We start from the raw sequence: 20,725 nt of genomic DNA on the forward strand, positions 1-20,725 counted from the left end.
AAATTCGAGACCTCCGGGATTAGGCTCTATACTCGATTAGATTATAACCAAATTTCCCTACACAAACACTGAATTTACATAATCGCCATTAACAACTCTACATTCTATACAACAATACAATTTGTCATCACAATGCAAGTAAAATATAAAAACAGAAACACGAGAATCAAATAGTGAATTAAAAGGTCACACCAAAAGCATGATGACTAAAGCAGTAAGCGAACTGGCAGTGAAAGCATATATTCTCTGGTAGATTAAATTAATATCAGGTAGAGTAAATTTAATGAATGAAATTTTGATTTTAATCAAGATCAGGAGTGTGGATTAATTAACCTGTAGATAAAAACAGAGGTCTTGTGTATCATATAGTAATTCATCTTCTCCTTCTTCATCTCCTCCTAGAAATGATTGGTTTAGTTTATTCCATATTATTTTGGCTTGTGTAGCTGTGTGGGTATTTCAGCGTGTAGATAGCAGTTGTTCCGATCTATAGCTTCGCAAATGTATTAATTAGAGGTTGGCCGGATTACAATAATTCACAAAAGAGACACACATGCCTTCAATATGCAAAAGTAGAATTATCTAATGATGAAGTTGAATGATACGTACGTCGTATGGTATAACAGGTAAGGGAAGGAGATATAGGGTTGCTTACTTGCAAGATTAGATAATGATTAAAGGGTATTGTTCCCTGACAATCATGTGTCAGGGAACCCTTAATCAACACACTATCTCCTGGCCGTTGGATTCCCGCGAAATGCTACCTTTTCCGCGCTTTTTTTGCGCGGAACATATTTCCCTTCTGCGGATAATATTAGCGGAACGTGCAGAAACTAATAACAGCCCGACTTTTTTCTCCATCAGTTATATACACAAACACAACCACCAAAATCATATACTTCCTACTTCTCTGGCGATTTTCTGGCGATTTCAACCGAAACAACAACCAACCAAGAACCATTTTCTATCCAAAGGTTCGATTCTCTCGATTGTTCTTTGTATTAGTCTGTTCTTAGGGTTAGGGTTTTGAAATTGAATTGATTGTTCTTTGTTCTTTGTTTACTTTGAATTGATTGGATTATAATTTTATATGTATATGTAAGTATGTGTGTATATGTAATTCGACCCCATTGATTGTGTTTTTGTTTTGAACCCGGTTGTGTTTTGAACCCGATTGTGTTTTTGTTGAACCCGATTGTTGATTCTTTGTTGATTATGTCCGATTATTTGGAAGTGTTTATGCGATCCTAGACATGTTGTTTTGTACTTGTCTTATTTTGATTTCTAAGTTACCTTCAGAGACCAGGACAGTGTTCCCTATGTATGACTATGAAAGTTTCTCGGACAAAGGTGCAATCTTGTAATTCGACTAAGAATGAACCATAATGATAGAGTTCGTAGCTTACATTTATGCCAATAGCCATCTGCTCATAGAAATTTGGAATTGAGATTTGATTGATTGAAATGTGTTGGTTGAGATTTGAATTAACAAGGCCTAAATTTTATCACATTCTGGTTCTGGTACATGTGGATGTGATTATACGGTCAATTTTAAATGTGGAAGTAACTAACGTTAAATTGTGTGTTTATTGTTTCAGGATGGATAACATATTGCCGGGTCCAGTTAGTCATGACATTATCTTTGATAACTCCTATCATGTGAGTTCGGATGTTTGGGATGGACATGAGCGGGGTCCTTTGTAGTGTTATTGTGGGAACAAGAACATGTGTAGGTGGATTTTATCTGATGCACAGAAGGACTTGTTGCATAACATTGGTTTTGGTCTGTTTGCAAATCCGGGTGTGGTTTTGCAGAATGATGTCAGGCTTGTCACGGCACTTGTGGAGAGGTGGCGTCCCGAGACCAACACCTTCTTCATGAGACAGGGGGAAATGACAGTGACTTTGGAGGATGTTGGCTATATTTTGGGTTTACCGGTTGCTGGTCATGCGTTAGTTGGAGACGGTCTGGACAGTGGTTTAACATATTTTTCGAAACAGTGGTTTGAGCCGTTGGATGAGGAGGAGGTGAAGGCGGGATGGGCCAGAGCCGACATAAAGTACACTTGGTTGTATCAGAGATATGGGAGGGCCGATCCGGGTCCTGATCCGAGGAGGATTGCTATCCACACACAGGCATACCGGCTCATGGTCGTTGGTTCTGTTCTATTTCCTACCAGTAGTAGGAATGTGGTGCACCCGAAGTACATTGGACACCTCCGCTATCTTACGGGTGTGCAGAGTTGGTCTTGGGGTTCTGCGGTTCTTTCATATCTATATAGGGGGCTCGAGCATGCAGCACAGAAAGGGGCCAAGAGGATTGCCTGTTGTACATAGTTGTTGCAGTTGTGGGCATATGAACGGTTCTTGATTGGGAGACCACTTCCTGATCCTATCAGGGATTCATATCCAGTAGCTGAGTTTTGGGCTAGGCCGGTAGATGAGGTGGTAGCTGAGGAAAAGGAGGAGGAGGCGGAGGTGGAGGCGGAGGAGGAGCCTAAAGGGAAGAAGGGGAAGAAGGGGAAGGAGGTGAAGAGGAAGGAGGCGAAGGGGATGGAGGTGAAAGGGAAACAAGGGAAGGAGGTTAGGGGGAAGACGGTAACGGAGGTGAAGGAGGTTAGGGTTAAGGGTAGGGGAAGGGGAGGGAAGGGTAAGGTGCAGGCTGATGTTGTTCCTGATGATCCTATGGATGAGGATGCTCCTGGGACTGGGATTGTTGTTAAGAGAAAATGGGCTATAGGTAGACGTGATAGTAGATTGGCGCCTCATCATAGTTTGCCACATTATAGAGGCGAGTTTGATGGAGTAGCAACTGATATTGTGTCTTGGACGCCATATGCCCACTTTCATGAGGTGGAGGAGGATTCAGATGGGGATCATGACATATCGGCTGAGGAATGGGAGGCTCATTACTTTGGTCTTGCCAGGATTCCAGTGCTATGCTATGATGTTGTAGAGTATCAGCATTCAGACAGGGTGATGAGACAGTTCGGGTTCAGACAGGGTATCCCACGGTCACATGTTAACATGACAGAGTATAGGAAGCCTATGATTCCGTTTAATCCCTATGACTGGCGAGGTATATGGTTTGCTGAGATTGGTGAGTGGACCCATTTTAGTCAGCACCCCGAGGTTGTAGTTGCTCATCAGCCAGACGCAGTGGATGACACAGGCTACATGCAGTGGTACTCGGGCATTGCACGGATGCGTGTTGGGAAGCCACAACCATTGCCAGGCATTTGACCTTGTAAGTTTGTTAATAATTGTTTTTCCGATATTTTGTAGAATTGTTTCCTCCTTTGCATTATAGTAACATCTGATTATATGCCACAAATGTATTTTGCAGATACAAAAGGGGTTGGCATGTCTGCAAGCTATGGATAGTAGCATTCCCCCTGAGTATGAGCAGGAGTTTGGGAGGATTGCCCCTATATTTCTTGAGCCGTACTGTAGATTCATGCAGGATGTTAGAGGTCCGGCATATATGGCTCCAGTGTTCCAGCATGTTTATCTTTCTCCCGAGGCGCTGAGGCCTAAAGTTGGAGAGACTCGAGAGGCCGATGTAATTGACATGACACAGCCATCTCAACAGGTGTCACAGGCCCCGACACAGGCATCTATATTTGGAGCAGGCTCGTCTTCCAGGGCTGAGAAGATAGATATCCGCCGCCCTGTGGAAGAGAAATGGGATATAAATAAGAGACTAAAGTGGGAGAGGATGGACGCTATTAGGAGGGATTGGAGATTGGGTGGTTTTCCCGGGAGTGGTCCTATTAAACACGATCTTAAGTGAACCTTGGACACAAGTGTTATGCAGAGTTTGGAACCCAAAGGATGGCTAGATGATAGGGTCATATATGCCTACATGGTATAATCTTTGACCTTCTTTCATTTATGTTTTTCTTTTTATTTCATTTATCGTATAACATGTTTCTTGCAGTGGTTATTGCGTGATCGTGAGGAGGCCATAGCTGCCGCGGGGGTGTATCCGAGAATGCCTTCATACTACTTCATGGATCCACTTTTTATGGAGTTGGCGAAAAAAATGGACTACTCACGTCCCTATTCTGCGAGGACCATGCATTTCTTTGTTAATTGGGCGAGTTGTGGGGTAGGTCCACCAATTAACCAGGTGGACTACATATTTCCTCATGCGAATGTGAACCAGAACCATTGGATTCTCATGGTATTTTCTGTGAAGGAATGGGGCATGATGGTACTTGATCCTATGCACTTCAACGCTCAATATCCTGAAGAGGAAGAGTGCGTGGTAATAGTTCATCGATGATACCTTATATTGTAATTTCTAAATCTTTCCTTATTGCCTACGTGAACTAATTTTATTTTTCGTTGTGTGTTAGGTTGGAGTTGTTGGAGGAATGCTTCGTTATGTTGGCAAGAATAGAAATGTCCTAGATGAAGAGCCTTTAGTTCATGTTTGGGATGTAATGCCTAAACAAGATAACTACTCAGATTGCGGTGTGTACGTGTGCAAATATATGGACTACACCTTGCAGGGATATGACCTGGCTAAAGTACATTGGGATGCCTCAGACGTGGAGATCTTTCGTTATAGGATTGCAAAGGAGCTTCAAAGAGTGATGGCTAAAACCATACCAACACATCGCATGAGGCAAAGGATGGAGAGGGTAGCCGGAAAAAGTAGTAGTTAGGTCATTCGTCTAGTTGTGTAGTTTAGTTGAACTTGTGACTTAATCTTATGCTTGTGTAGTATATTTGAACTTGTTTCGTTATATTTGAATATCATCGCGTCCCCTTTATTTGGTTTAATGACAATTGACATTTGTTTCATTTCTCTCGGTCATTTATCGACCGGGTCCCTTTCCCGTCCCCTTTTTAGTTTTTTATTTCTATTTTTTATTGATTTGTATATATAATGACCCTCATACAGTTGTGTGCAAATTTTAAAAGGTTTGGAGAAATATCAAAATTTGAGGTTTTGTAATTTTTTGGCGATTTGGCCCATATTTGGAGGGGTGACTAAATTTGGCGAATTTTTTTTCTTATATTTTACAGGTTGCTGTTGTTTGATTGTGCATAGACTGTTGCTTGGTTGGTTGGTATCCTGTAAAACAGGTGGGATGTGCCTTTCCAGAAGGAACATTTCCAAAAATCTTTCTATCCTTTCCGCGGAAAATAAGCGCGGAAGGATTAATGCTTTCCGAGGTTATTTTCCGCGGAAAGGACAGAAAGATTCTGGAAATTTTATCCCCTATTTTATGTGAAATCTGTAAAATAATGATGTATTTCAACTATATGAACTGGATTATGCAATAAAATGTTGATTAGAATATTGTTTCTTATGACTTCCAAAATTTAAGAAGTACTTGACTATATTGACTAACATATGGTCATTTTTCCAACTTTGCATGTAAATTCCCATGCATGACAAGCATAAATATTACAAAATAAAGTTGCATTCTATTTCATATCACATTGAAAGAGTTGTATTTCAACATAATAAGTTTTCAAGTAATGGATCAATGACAAATTTGAAATTACATAATTGTCGCAATTCAAATCCAAATAAGTGCTTAACTTGTCTAGTTTGACAAAATTACATCGAAATAAAAAAAAGACTTAAATAAAGGGAATTCTCGTATAAATGGAAGCGGCATGTTGCTCCAAGGCGGTGTTCAGTCGCATGCAACGAATTTTATGACGTGTATTATAATCCTCTTCTTTCTCACGCATAAATTGTCTTTCTAATGCTTTTTGTGCACCCTCGACAAATTCTTTCAACCCCGTGCAAGACCCTACATAAGCATCAAAAAAGACATTCATTCCTTCGCTTCTTGAAGTTGTTTTTTGCCCCGCGGAAAAAATGTTACGTGTATAAGCATCAATCCACTTATGCTTCAATTTATACAAGCCTTGCAACCATGTATTATCCTCCAACTTGTACTTCAAGATCAATGCTTTCCACCTATCCTCAAAAATTTCTTCAGTCAACGAGTGATATATGCAATTGTTGAAGTCACCTTTAAATTCCTCCTTTGCATAGTAGGTTGAGAGCTTTTCCGGAAATTTGTTACTAATGTGCCACGAACACAACAAATATGTCATGTTCGGTAGTTGAGATTGAATTGCCCCCGCCATCGCTTGATCTTGATCGGTGATAATAGCCAAAGGTGCTTTTCCTTCAACGGCCTCTAACCAAGTTCCCAAAACCCACTCAAATGTAGTCTTCAATTCATCACGCATTAGTGCAAAACCAAAGAGAACCGATTGATAGTGATGATTCACCCCGGTGAACGGCACAAACGACATAGCATACCTATTTGTTCGATATGTTGTATCAAATGCAACCACATCACCAAATTTTTTGTAGGCCAACAACGACCGGGGGTCAACCCATAAAAGACACTTCAATCTTCCTTCTTCATCAATTAGAGTCCGAATAAAAAAATTTCTTCCACTTTCCTCTTCTAACCTATGTAACAAATCCAATCCCGCTTGCGCATCATTCAAACCAAAATTATTTTTTCTAAAATCTCGCACGATATTTCTCAAGTGTTGGGCATGAAACCCTACTTGCTCCTCTCCTCCATGCATTTTTCTAAATATATTCATTTGTTGTCTAGGCGCAATACTCGAAACATGTAAACTCTTAATTAAATTCTTTTGGGCGGCGGTTACATGTCGCTCCTTTTTATCAAATTCATCTTAGAAGGCGACACAACATCGTGATTGTGATTTAACTCCAACGATGTTATCTCCCAATGCCTTGTATTTCGCCTATTAATCACATAGATCCCAAATTTACATCCACTTCTAGGAAGTTTGTCTCTACGTATTTTCTTCTTCTCACTACTGACACTTCCTATCAAAACTTCTTCATCCTCTACGGGTTCTTTATCGCGGTTTTCTCCCGCTAAATTACAAACATAAGTACGAGCATATATTGTTTTGTCCACACGCCTTTGTGTATTTTGGATTTTAATTGCAAACCCATTTTTCAAAGCATAGGCCCTAATTATATTTTCAGCGGCCACCAAATTAGGGAAATTTTGACTCAAGAAAGAAATTATAATATCTTCTTCCCCAACAACACTCTTATCCCCACCCTCATGCACAAACTCACTATTTTCATGCAAATCTTTATTTTCAAATCTATGTTCACTAACATAAATATTTTCATCACAATCATCAACAAGGTTAATATAATTTACATTATCATTACGTAGGCAACTATCACTAATATCAACAACCTCACTATTTACAACATTATCATTTTTTCTCAAAGCTTTTCTATCTTGAAACCGAGCAAACATCTTATCCATAACTACAACAATAAAAAAGTAAGAAATTGAGCTTACCAAATGTAATTAGTGAATAAGGATGAACAAAATCAAGAATTCCCCCAAATTTGCTCTCCAAATTGACAAATGCTGCAAAAAAATGAAAGTGTGATAGTTTTTAGGGTTATAAACTGCAAGTACAGACGTTCCGCTAATATTATCCGTGGAAGGGAAATATGTTCCGCGCAAAAATAATGCGGAAAGGGTAGCATTCTGCGGAAAAAAAGCGCGGACCGGCGTATTTTTTTTTTATTCCTGGCCGTTGGATCCACGATCCAACGGCCAGGAGATAGTGTGTTGGTTAAGGGTTCCCTGACACATGATTGTCAGGGAACAGGACCCATGATTAAATATAAGATATATTTTAGCAATCTAATGAAGCTTGTGTAACTGCAGTAGGACCGTGATATACAGCAATAGCTAAGTTAAAATGACTTTAAACTAAAATAATTCAAGCAAAAGATCCAATTAGTCCCACCCATTTATGGTGTTCAGCTGGACATCAAGTGTCCATTTATACACACATGTAAGCTTGGTTTGAACTATTAAGAGTGCTCTTTATGACTTGAAATTTAAAGTCAAACATACATGTATAGATAAACAATACCAATTGAAATACCCTAAACAAGTAAAACGAATTCAGCTAAATTACCAAGTTAATTAAATCAGATGAAACAACCAAAAAATTAAAAATAAATAGTTGATGAAATTTTAAAAATCTAACAATATTATCTAAAATAGTAGAACTCGGAACTTTTCATTTGGATGTAATATGATTCATAAAAAATGTGTGAAACTCAATATATAATAATTTTAAGAATTTCGACTAACGATACAGTAATATTTTTTATATAAATTTTTAAATGAGTGACTCATTTGAGTCAATTTTGTAGTTTTGTAATCAGTGACTCACTTGATACATTTGGACGCAGTAAGTGACCTATTTGATAATTAACCCCTATAGTATATGGTTGTGGATTTGTTTATAAATAATAATGTAATTGTTTACTGTTGGTGAGATTCGACCTGAAAACTTATATGTATCTTTATTAATAATAATATAAATATTTATTGTTAACGTGATTCCAACCTGAGAACATATATATATATATCTTTATAAATAATAATATAAATGTTTGTTGTTGACGGGATTCAAGAACTTATGGAGTGTATTTTTTTAGTATTTGGATCTAACGGCTTCTGATTATTTGATGAAGAAGATTCGACGGTTGTGATCAAAAGGGATAACCAAAATGAAGGGATAACCAAAATGAGGGGTTAACTAAACTACAAATTATACTCCATTTTGTTTATTATAGTATTGTATTGTATTGTATTGATTAATGTTATTAATTATTTTTTAAAATTTTATCATTTTGATGAATAAAGACAAAATTTAAAAATCATCCTCAAGATTTCTCAATTTTAAGTTTGTTATATATATATATATAAATTATTGCGAAAAGAATTAGAGAATTATATACGTCCCTTGTCAAGAATTATAGTCTTATCTTCTATTAAGCAAAACAAATTTAACAAACAAAAACCTAATTATATTTCATAAATTAATCTCAATTATAATTACCTCGTACCATTAAACAAAATTAATCTTGACAATGTTTCTTAAAATAAAGAGGGATATTGCAAATTAAATATTGCAAAGAATTAAAAAAGTCATGGAACCCAGGCCCTAGGTATTCTGCTAGTTGAATAGGAATCTTCTTCAATTTTGGACAATAATCTGTTTGAAATTGTTTTAGAGAAGGGAAAGCTTCGTCCTCAACTTCCGGTTCTTCCAGATTTTGGAAACCATATAATATTAAAATTTGAAGACTTGGAAACCCATTCTCACTGCATACCATTTTGTTTCCGCCGTATACATTAAATAACCGAAGAACGGTGAGATTCAACAAACTTCCCAGAGGGGGCATTGGATCTTCTGTCAACTCACTCAAGCTTAGACTTAAATTCGTCAAAGAATTGGGCAGATGACGTAGTTCTGATGGATCCTTTAGAGTGCTCAATAAGTCCAGGCTCTTGAGACGATTGCAAGACGAGAGTGGTTTGAGTGTTGGAATATCAACATATTTAAAGTATAGGATACATGTTTGGAGAGTTGTTAAATTTGCTAAGGATTCCAGCGTGTAACTGTATCCTTCTTCTTCTTCTTCTTCACATATACAGAGTGTATGGAGGTTGGTAAGATTAACAGTATCAATCTTCATCCATTCAAACTCCCACTAATTCGAATGTGTAGATACCTCAACTCATGCAGCTCACAGATCTATTTCGGAACTGTGTAGTCTGTATTCCTCCGACTGTGCAAGGTTTGTAGCTTTTTAAGCTTGCCTATACTTGCTGGAATTTCTATAGGTATTGTAGAATAACCCATTAAGCCCAAGTATCTTAAGTGAACTAAATCTCCTATTTCTTCTGGTATTCTCTGTGAATGTACACTTGTCATATCCAGGACTTTAAGATTTTTGAATCTCGCACACACCAACTTCATTTCTTTTAATTCATATTTACCACTTAAATAATTTATCACTGCCAATGAATGCAAACATAAAGCATCAAATCTATGCTCAACTAGTTTCAAGTACTCACCTATTTCATTGTAAGTGGCATGACGAGGTTGTCCTTCCAACAAATAAATGAGTTCTGGATGGTGTTTACCTGAGTCCAAAACCACCAACAACTTGTGCTCCTTTGCATTTTTTATGGAAAGATCACGGACAAGATCATGGACCCGGCAACTCCTAACTTGTCCGTTCCATCCCAATTTATTAACCTGAAACAAATTATGGTTAATCAGCTCATTCAAACAGTTTTCAGCTATGTCCTCCATGATTACTCCTTCACCTTCCTCGGCTTCTGATATGAATTCAAACAGTCTTTCATTTGGGGAGACAAGTCATTAAAACTCAAACTCAATATTGTTGGAAACGTAGATGTGCTTTATATCAAAAATTTCAATAATATAAATACACCAGCACAATAATAGGAGATTACTTTTATTTCTTAATAATAAAAATACAACTTATACATATAAGTGTTTACACACACTGCAGAGCTTTTTTTCTCTCACAAGAGCTTCTGCTCTTTTCTTTCTCTGTAAATTTCACTCTTGGTGTACAACATTACATGCAGCTAGGTGGCCTTATTTATAGGCTCAAATAACCACATACATCACTGCTTACATAAGCTTACTATCTATTTTCTATACAGCCTACCTTATTAGTAGGATTCAAAGCTTGACCCTTACACCCAACAGCTGTTGCAATCTTTTCCTTTATAAGCATCTAGTTTTTCACATCCGGCCACCATATATTGAGGAGATGATAAGGTTCTACTAGCTGGTTCAAATACACACATAGCTACTTCTATTTAATGTCACAGAAGACCTGGAATTTTCTCTGCTTCATTATTAGTGCATGCATGAAAACTGCCACTATTGCCTACCATATTTTCAGGAGCTTTATTTCTGAGTGTATAGCTGCTTTATTATCTACTATTCATACTAGTTGTAATTTATTACACACTGTTACGTAGATAAAAATAAACTTCTGGAAGGGTTTGAATTCTAACACTCCCCCTCAAACCCGACTTTGCATTCCGAGCTTGTTTTTCATTTTGTAAAATATATCCGGCTTCAACGGCTTTGTGAAAATATCCGCTAAATTTTCTTCAGTCCTGCAGTGCACCAACTCTATTATTTTCTCGTTCACCTGTTCTCGAATAAAATGATATTTTATATTGATGTGCTTGCTCCGACTGTATGACACTGGATTTTTCGCAAGTGAAATTGCGGATTTGTTATCCACGTAAATTTTAACCGGACCTTCATCTGCAAGATTTAACTCGCCCAATATGTAGCCTAGTCACATAGCTTGACATGCACACGTTGCTGCTGCGATGTATTCTGCTTCACATGTTGATAGTGCCATTGTTGGCTGCTTCTTTGATGACCACGAGAATATTGCAGAACCAATATGAAAAGCATATCCCGAAGTGCTTTTCCCGTCATCCAAATCACCACCATAATCACTATCTGAATAGCCAACTAATTTTGAATTTTGAGAATGCATGTAAAACAGACCATGATCAAGTGTACCTTTTATGTACCTCAAGATTCTTTTAGCTGCCATGAAGTGATCTTGCTTCGGTTTTTCCATGTACCTACTAACCAATCCAACTGCATACATAATATCTGGACGAGTAAAAGTTAGGTACCTCAGACTTCCAACCAGACTTTTGAACAACGTCGGATTTACTGACTCCCTTGTTAAATCAACTCTGAGCTTTATGCTCGGTTCTACTGACGTGCTTACTGGCTTGCATTCCTCCATTCTGAACTTCTTTAAAATCTGCTCCGCATATTTTTTCTGAGACATAAAAATCCCGTCTTTGTTTTGCTTCACCTCGACTCCAAGAAAGTATGACATTTGACCAATATCTGTCATCTCAAATTCGTTAGTCATAACTTTCTTAAAATCATCAAACATACTAGGGTTATTTCCTGTAAAGATCATGTCATCCACGTACAAGCACACGATAATAATATCTCCCCCTGAATTTGTCTTTGTATAGAGGGCATGCTCGTATGGACTTTTCACAAAACCATTTTTCTGAAAGTATTCATCAACCCTTGTGTTCCATGCTCGCGGAGCTTGCTTCAAACCATATAAAGCTTTCTTCAGTCTCTAGACTTTGTTTTCCCGGCCTTTCTGAACATATCCGGGAGGCTGCTCAATATAAACTTCTTCTTCAAGATAACCGTTAAGGAATGCTGACTTCACGTCCATCTGAAAAATCTTCCATTGATTTTGAGCGGCAATTGATGTAAGAAGTCTGATGGTGTCAACTCGTGCAACTGGAGCAAACACCTCATCATAGTCAATGCCATATCGCTGCTTGTAGCCTTTAGCCACTAGCCTCGCCTTGTATTTTTCCACTTCTCCATCCTGATTCGTCTTGGTCTTGTAGACCCATTTGACACCAATTGCTTTGTGTCCTTCTGGAAGATCTGTGAGCTCCCAAGTATCATTCTTATTGATTGCGCCAATTTCTTCATCCATGAATTTGTTCCATTTGCTTTCTTCAGAAGCTTCTTCAAATATAACTGGATCACATTCAGCCATTAAACAAAATAGAGAATAATCAAAGGTTGTTTGTACCGGACTTGTTGCTTCATAAATATTATCCAGACTCCGCATCTTTCTCGGTGCTTCCCCTGAACTGCTGCTTCCTCCCGTGGATGGTGTCGATCTAGGTGTTTGTTGATTTGGACTTGGTGGAGGAGTTTGATCATCGTCATCTTCAATGTTCTAGTTATCACCGTCATCGTCATCACCATTGAAAAATAAACCAGCAACTTTTCTTTCATCCTCGCTCCATCTCCAGTAATCAGATTCATCAAACTCAACATCTCGAGAAATGATTAATTTCTTCGTTATGGGATTATAGAGTCTGTACGCCTTGCTCTTTTTGTCATATCCGGTAAAGATGCATTTCTCGCCTTTATCATCCAACTTCTTTCTTTTTTGATCGGGAACGTGGGCATAAGAGATACATCCAAAAATTCTGAGATGTCCAACTGATGGTTTGCTTCCGCTCCATGCTTCATTTGGAGTTTTGTTTCTGACACTTTTTGTTGGACAGCGATTCAACAAATAAACTGCACATAAAACGGCTTCGGCCCAAAAGGTTCTCGGCAAGTGTTTTGCTTTCACCATGCTCTTTGCCATGTCATGAATAGTGCGATTCTTTCTTTCTGCAACGCCATTTTGTTGAGGAGTATAGGTCGTTATCAACTGATGATTGATTCCATGTGCTCTACAAAAGCTTCTAAACAGATTAGAAGTATATTCGCCTCCTCTGTCTGATCTAAGTACCTTCAAATAATGACCACTTTGCTTTTCTGCCAGTGCTTTGAACTCCTTGAATTTATCAAGAGCCTCCGACTTTTCTTTGATGATATACACCCAACTTTTCCTGCTAAAATCATCAATAAAAGTGAGGTAATACCTATTACCTCCAAGTGATGAGATATCAAATGGACCAACAATATATGTGTGAACAATCTCCAATGGCCTCCTGGCTCTCCAAGATTTTCCAACGGGAAAACTTTGTCGATGTTGCTTCCCCTTTACACATGCTTCACACAAATTTTCTGGTTCGTTGATTTCCGGCAAACCGTCCACCATTTTTGTCTTTGACAATAATTTCAGGCCAGAAAATCCAAGATGACCATATCTCAAATGCCACAACCACGAGTCATTTTTAATGACCGACTTTAAGCACTTCTGCACATTTGTTTGCATATCAAGCGTAAACAAACGATTTTTTGACATCTCAACATTTGCAATCAATTCCCGAGCTTGATTTCTGATAATGAGGGAATTGTCCTGCATTTGTATATTATACCCTTTCTCCACAAGCTGGCCAAGATTGATAATATTATTTTTCAATGCAGGAATATAATAAACATCATTTATATATTTCTTTTCACCTTTCTTTGACATGATTGTGACGGTACCTTTTCCTTTCACCGGAATCTTTGACGAGTCACCAAAAGTAACTTCTCCGCTGATGGTGTCGTCTATCTCCGTGAATAATTCCTTGTGACCATTCATGTGATTACTGGCCCCTGAGTCAAGATACCAAACATTCTTCTTGCTTTTCTCGTCTCCTTTGTAAGTGAGGAACATAGCAGTGCCAAGATCTTTGTCTTCTTTTGCTGCTGTAAAATGACTTCTTTCTTCCACCTTTGGTGATCTACACTCGTAACTGAAATGGCCATATTTATTACAGTTATAGCACTGATATTGAGACTTATCACCTCGTTGTTGATATCCGCCTCGTCCTCGGCCTCTGAAATTTTGACCACGACCAGATGGCTGATACCCTTCAGAATTCTGGCATCTATTGAAGGACTACCTTCCTCGTCCTCGTCCACCACGGTAGCCACCTCTAAAGCCACCTCTGCTACTGCCAGAACTGTCACCAATGGACACCTTACTTTGCAATGCCTTTTCCAAATGGCTTACATCATCATACTGGTTCATTCGCTGCTCGTGGGCTTGAAGTGAACTAACCAGCTCATTAATGGAAATTGTGGACAAGTCTTTTGACTCTTCGATAGAAGTAACAACATAATCAAATTTTCTTGTTAATGAACAGAGTAACTTTTCCATGACCCGAACATCATCGAGACTTTCCCCATTTCTTTTCATCTCAATTGTCACCGTTTTTAATCGCGTAACAAATTCACCAATATTTTCGGAACTCTTCATCTTCAAATTTTTGAACTCCCCACGTAGCACTTGGAGCCGAACCTTTTTGACTTTCTCGACACCCTGGAATGATTTCTGCAGAATCTCCCACGCGTCTTTCGCCGTTTTTGCATTTGAAATTTTTTCAAAGGTTGATTCGTCAACTCCTTGAATAATTGTATATAACGCCTTTTTATCTTTTTTCCGGGTCTCTTTCAAAATCATCTTCTCCGTATTTGAAAGGGCTGTTTCGGCGGCTGTACATGTGAGCTCGTCATACCCGCTTTCAACAATATCCCAATTGTCGTAGGAACCGAGTAACACCTTCATTTGTATGCTCCAGTTCCCGTAATTTATCACCATCAACTTTGGAATTTGCGGTTGTATCATGCTCGCCATTTTTCAGAAACGTGACCTTGGCTCGGATACCACTTGTTGGAAACGTAGATGTGCTTTATATCGAAAATTTCAATAATATAAATACACCAGCACAATAATAGGAGATTACTTTTATTTCTTAATAATAAAAATACAACTTATACATATAAGTGTTTACACACACTGCAGCTTTTTTTTTTCTCTCACAAGAGCTTCTGCTCTTTTCTTTCTTTGTAAATTTCACTCTTGGTGTACAACATTACATGCAGCTGGGTGGCCTTATTTATAGGCTCAAATAACCACATACATCACTGCTTACATAAGCTTACTATCTATTTTCTATACAGCCTACCGTATTAGTAGGATTCAAAGCTTGACCCTTACACCCAACAACTGTTGCAATCTTTTTATTTATAAGCATCTAGTTTTTCACATCCAGCCACCATATATTGAGGAGATGATAAGGTTCTACTAGCTCGTTCAAATACACACATAGCTGCTTCTATTTAATGTCACAGAAGACCTGGAATTTTTTCTGCTTCATTATTAGTGCATGCATAAAAACTGCCACTATTGCCTACCATATTTTCAGGAGCTTTATTTCTGAGGGTATAGCTGCTTTATTATATACTATTCATACTAGTTGTAATTTATTACACACTGTTACGTAGATAAAAATAAACGTCTGAAAGGGTTTGAATTCTAACAAGTATTTCTCCAATCTGGGGGGACAAGTTATGATCCTTCAAGGGTCTCCATACATGCTCCTTCACCTTTGACCAATAATCATAGCTCATGTTGTGTGATAAGAGGCCGCTCAGTACAACGATTGCAAATGGTAAACCACGACATTTACCAACCATCTCCCTTCCTAATTTCTTCAAATTTGGGGTTGTTGGTTCTGCTCTCTTACAGAACAATTCCCAGCTCTCATCTTCGGTTAGAAAACGGAGTTGATGGACAAAACATTTGCCATCTGCCATCTCTGCAACTTTTTTGTTGCGGGTGGTAATGATGATTCTACTACCGTTTTTCTGGTTTGGAAAAGTAACTCTGACAGGTGCTTCAGCAAATCATACTCGTCCATGGTTGACAACTTTTGTTCGTACTCAGCTCTCATAAAGGACTTTGCTATTCTCTTCACAACATCTTTTATGTCATATTCGTTGGACACACAAACCTTAGCACGAGTGTCAAAATTTCTCAACTCGCTAGAGTTGTACAACTTGGTGGCAAGTGAAGTCTTGCCCAAGCCCCCCATTCCGTGAATTGAAATAACTTTAAGGAAGGGATCCTCACTATTAAGTTCAGCCTTCAAAGTCTTAAAATCATCCTCGAAACCAACCACTTCCACCTGGTTATTAATGGCGGTTATTCTCAACAATGTTCTCTCTTTCTGCTGCTTGTTTGGAGTGGCTAAGATGTTGTCAATACGGTAGTCATTTCGCCTATTCTTGATCACTTCAATCCTTCTCTTGAGTGAATCTATCTCCTTGCCGATATCAGAAAGCGTAACTTCTTCTCTGATCATGCAGAAACAGGCCTGAACACAATCCAAGATACCTTGTTTCGGAGCTGCATATTCTTCTTGGTTGGCACCAAATTCGCTCAGGATTTTTATCGCATCATTGGCGACATCTCTAACGTCCTCCACCCAGTTGCGGATTTGCTCCTCTTCCAGCCTTGATTCTGCAGATCCTATGAAAGACTGAAGGTATCGCAATTCATCTTTGAGCCACCTTAAATTATCTTTCACTTCTAGTAGAATGTTAACTTCTTGTGCAATAAATTCACCAAGCTTTTCGATTGCAAAAGATACGATTGCATCAACCATTCTTCCCAGGAGCAATAGAATAATATTAATCTTTTTAAGTGACTCCAGAAAGCTGAAGATTGTAAAGATTTGTATGTTCTGTTAGGCCATCATAAACTTAATTTATATAGTACACAGGCATATGAGTAGTGGTTCAGAGATGATTTTAACATCGATTGCAGTAGATATTAGACTTTTCTTATTCGCTGACGTATATGGTGTCCCTGTAAGATGCTTTGAATAATTCGACTTCAGAACAACCAGAGTGGTGTCTTATTGTGGACAGTTGCAAATGAAACATGTAGTCATAAACATGTAGTCATAAACATAATCCATCTTTAGCTCATCTTGGATGAAGGTGCTAGCAGCCTTTCCGATTTCCTGTGCCTGAATTTGCGAGTATATTAGAGGATACAAAAGCAACTTTTATGATGAGAATGATATCTGAAGGAGGAGTAAAATACCTTCTCTGTATTGAGATTTCCCCATTCTACTGCATATTATATTGATCTGCATTTGTCATCGTTGTTTATTGGCCAGTAATGTTCCAAGGGCTTTAGGCTTCTCACGAAGAAGTCATAGTAATCTGGTTTCACTAACAAAGTAACTGAATCACAGGCTAATATGTACTTTTCACTAACTGACCAAGCATATCCTTCAATATAAATCTTGTACCTACACATTGATCATGTGTCTGAATTTCTAAGAAACAAGAATGAAACAGAGACTATAATATGAAATTTAGGTACAATTTACATACCTATAAGTGCATTGATTCGCAACATTTGACTGATGAAATCCTTGTTGCCCTTCACGAATCCAGTCCTGGAAAAAAAACAAAAAATGACTCGATTAACTTCAACAGATTGATTTGAACAAATGATATTGTTTACTAACTGGCCTAATGAATTCATTTTTTTACCTGAACGAAAAGACGAGCATTCCAGTCATGTTCTTCAGAAACATTGCACTTCAACAGGTCCTTTCTATTGTCTACGACAAAAGGGTTTCCTTTACAATAAGCATATGGTTCCCTGTCCATCCATTTGACCTTACTGTTCCCTTCTTTCATTTCTTTCAGTATCATTTCCCATGGCTTTATATTTATTTCAGCCCTTGAAATGCATTAACAACTTTTCAATCTTTCAGGTTTTCATTGTAAGCAATCTAATCTTAATAGATATCAATCAATATATTCTTAATGTTTACTAGCACTAGGATTTATAAATTACTTTAAATACCCTTCATTATTTTACTCTTCTAAATCATTTACTTGCCCTTTTTGGTCATGAAAAATTTAGCTGGATAATAATCATATTGACCCAATGGCAACCCATGGGTTCGGTCGATTTCAATGTGGTAGAACAAAAAATACTATACTTGATCGGATACTCCATCTACTATCTATGGGTTCTGGGTAACCCAATTTACTATCCAACAGATTTGACGTGCAACCAACATGGTAACTACCATGACAAAAAAGTTGATAACAGCAATGACACATTATTCTCACTAGTACAGAAGACACTTTAGGAGTCGCACCTATAGTATCGGTTGAAAAGAGAACCGACACTCTTTACTGCCTAATGCGTCGGTTAAATAGAGAACCGACGCATTTTTCTATTTTTCAAAGCTAAAGGCGTCGCTCGTTTCAATTAACCGACGCTGCAGAGTTAGAATAGCGCGGTCAAGTTGAATGTCGTCGCTAGTTTGGTCTTCTGTGTCGGTTGGTCAAACGACCGACGCTGTTGGTGTTGTTATTGTGTCGGTCTTTTTTTTAGCCGACGCTATTAAGATATATACATTGTCGGTTTTTTTTGACCGACGTAAGAAGAAATAATTTAAAAAAAAAGATTAAAAATAAACGCGGGCTTTAAACCTTTCATCTCCTGCTACTAAAAATTTTCTTCGATTTCTAGGGTTCGATTTCGGAGAAAGGGGAATCGATTGGGTTTCGATTGTGGGGTTTTGGCTGCTGCTGCTTAAGCATCTTCACAAAGGTAATCCACCAACTTGCTTTCATAGTTTCTGTTTTCTATATACATACATACATATATATACACACACACACGTGTATATGAATCTGTTAATTTCTGAATCTGCTTTCTTTCGATTGAATTTATCAAGCATACATCATTTACTTTATGTTAATGTTCTTGAGTTTCAAATTTGATTGATTGATTGTATCAGTTGATTTTAGATTCAGATAAGTTGTATTTACAAAGTGACTCTGATCATTTCGTGTTTTTTCCGAAGATGTGTTCGTTGACTTCATTGTAATTGAAATATAAGGAATTAACTTGATATTATAGAAATTCAGTTTACTTGTGTAGAATGTGAAAATCAAGCTCTGTGCGCAACCGTTAATTACCTGCTTTGTTTGTTTGTTCTCAATAATGTAATGTAAATATTTGTGCTCATCCTTCAATTAATGTTTCAACACTTGAAATTCATTGTAGTTGTTGAGTCTAATGGCTTCTACTGCTGCTGCTTCACTATTTCCTCTGTGTCATTTTGTTTTACAGGTCGAATGTAAGAGTTTTCTCTAATTTATAGATTACATCATGATCAGGTCAAACATACTCATCAAGAAAAAAGTTGAGAAACTTCTACTGTGCAATTTGGAAACGTAAAACATTTTAGCATCTTTATTTGTCACTTACTTTCCCGATCTAAATCTCTAACTGCTAATTTACGAAGGAAATGAGAACAGTTAAAATAAACACTAGGTTGCTGATATACAATAGTTGTTTATAGCTTTGTGACCAATAATTTGTCCATATTGGTTTCAGGACATTCGTCATTCAAGCTTGTTTGTGATTATCTCTTTAAAATTGAGTCGTGCTGCCAATTAACCACAACCAGTCCAGAGAAGCACCTACATTGTCATTGGTTCATAAAGTTTGATATTAAACTTGTAAGAATGTGTAGCTCTTTGTGAATGACAGCTTTAAAATTCTGCAAACTGGTTCTCAAACTCTGTTATGGTTTGCAGGAGCACTTTGTTAAAAGAAGATAACATCTTGTAGGTCCCAATAATTCATCTCTCAAGGCTTTGGAAATTTTAACTGGCTGGTATATCCTTGTTCAGGTATGGTTTGCAGGAGCACTTTGTTTTCTCTTCTGAAACTAGATAGGTTTATTATATATGCTTGTAAATGGATGATTTCTGTTAAGTTCTGCATATTAGTTTTCTTGCCAGGCTGCATCGGTCAGGTACAATCAGCACGCTAAAATGAATCTGAAACATTGCAATCAGCACGCTACTTTGTCCTGTAATTGTTAATATAACAGAAACCAGTATGCTATTTTATAAAGAAATATGAAGCAAATAGCTTGTTGTTCTTGCTGTTTGTGCTCATCAATATGAAAGGAGTATCAATCTACCCATTATTTATGATTATAACCTATTTAGGAGAATTAACAGCTCCCCCTAAATCCCTGCATAAAATGTTAATATAAAATCTGCTACAAAATTAATTTAATATAATCTGAACTTCTTCCATTCATTTTTGATAGAAAGAGAACATGGATCGTCTCACGTGGATGTATAAAATACCACGGGTCTCGCATGCCTATGTTAATGGTGTTAATGAGTTCATTGCATGTGCGGTAGAAAATCTAAAGAAGAAACAGATCGAACATGGAAAAGAAGACAGGATCACATGTCCATGTCGTGATTGTTATAATCTGAAAAAGTATCCTAATATTGACACTATTCGTGAGCATTTATTTCGCCGTGGTTTCATGGAAGATTATACTAAGTGGATTTGGCATGGGGAGGGAATACACACTAGCAAGACTGAGACTTCTAGCAAAATTTATGAAAGTTATGGAGACAGTATGCCTCATAATGAAGAAGATGATGCTGAAAATGATAGGGTTGAAGAGATGATCCAAGATGTTGAAGAAATCCTAGTGCACCAACCAGAAGTTCT

The 20,725-nt window shown here is 37.7% G+C and overlaps 1 protein-coding gene and 1 long non-coding RNA gene across 2 annotated transcripts in view; both read right to left on the reverse strand.

Moving 5' to 3' along the window:
* LOC141672096 (glutathione S-transferase T1-like) overlaps positions 1 to 20,725 on the reverse strand; it is a 272,410-nt gene that overhangs the window by 121,380 nt on the left and 130,305 nt on the right. The window lies entirely within an intron of this gene.
* Positions 17,393 to 17,760, reverse strand: LOC141672109 (uncharacterized). The gene is made up of 3 exons (XR_012555363.1): positions 17,710 to 17,760; positions 17,548 to 17,612; positions 17,393 to 17,462 (listed from the first exon to the last, which is right to left on the reverse strand). It is a non-coding gene; the product is annotated as an uncharacterized LOC141672109 (long non-coding RNA).

The sequence above is a fragment of the Apium graveolens genome, chromosome 7, assembly GCF_009905375.1.
Source record: "Apium graveolens cultivar Ventura chromosome 7, ASM990537v1, whole genome shotgun sequence".
Classification (NCBI taxonomy): Eukaryota; Viridiplantae; Streptophyta; class Magnoliopsida; order Apiales; family Apiaceae; genus Apium; species Apium graveolens.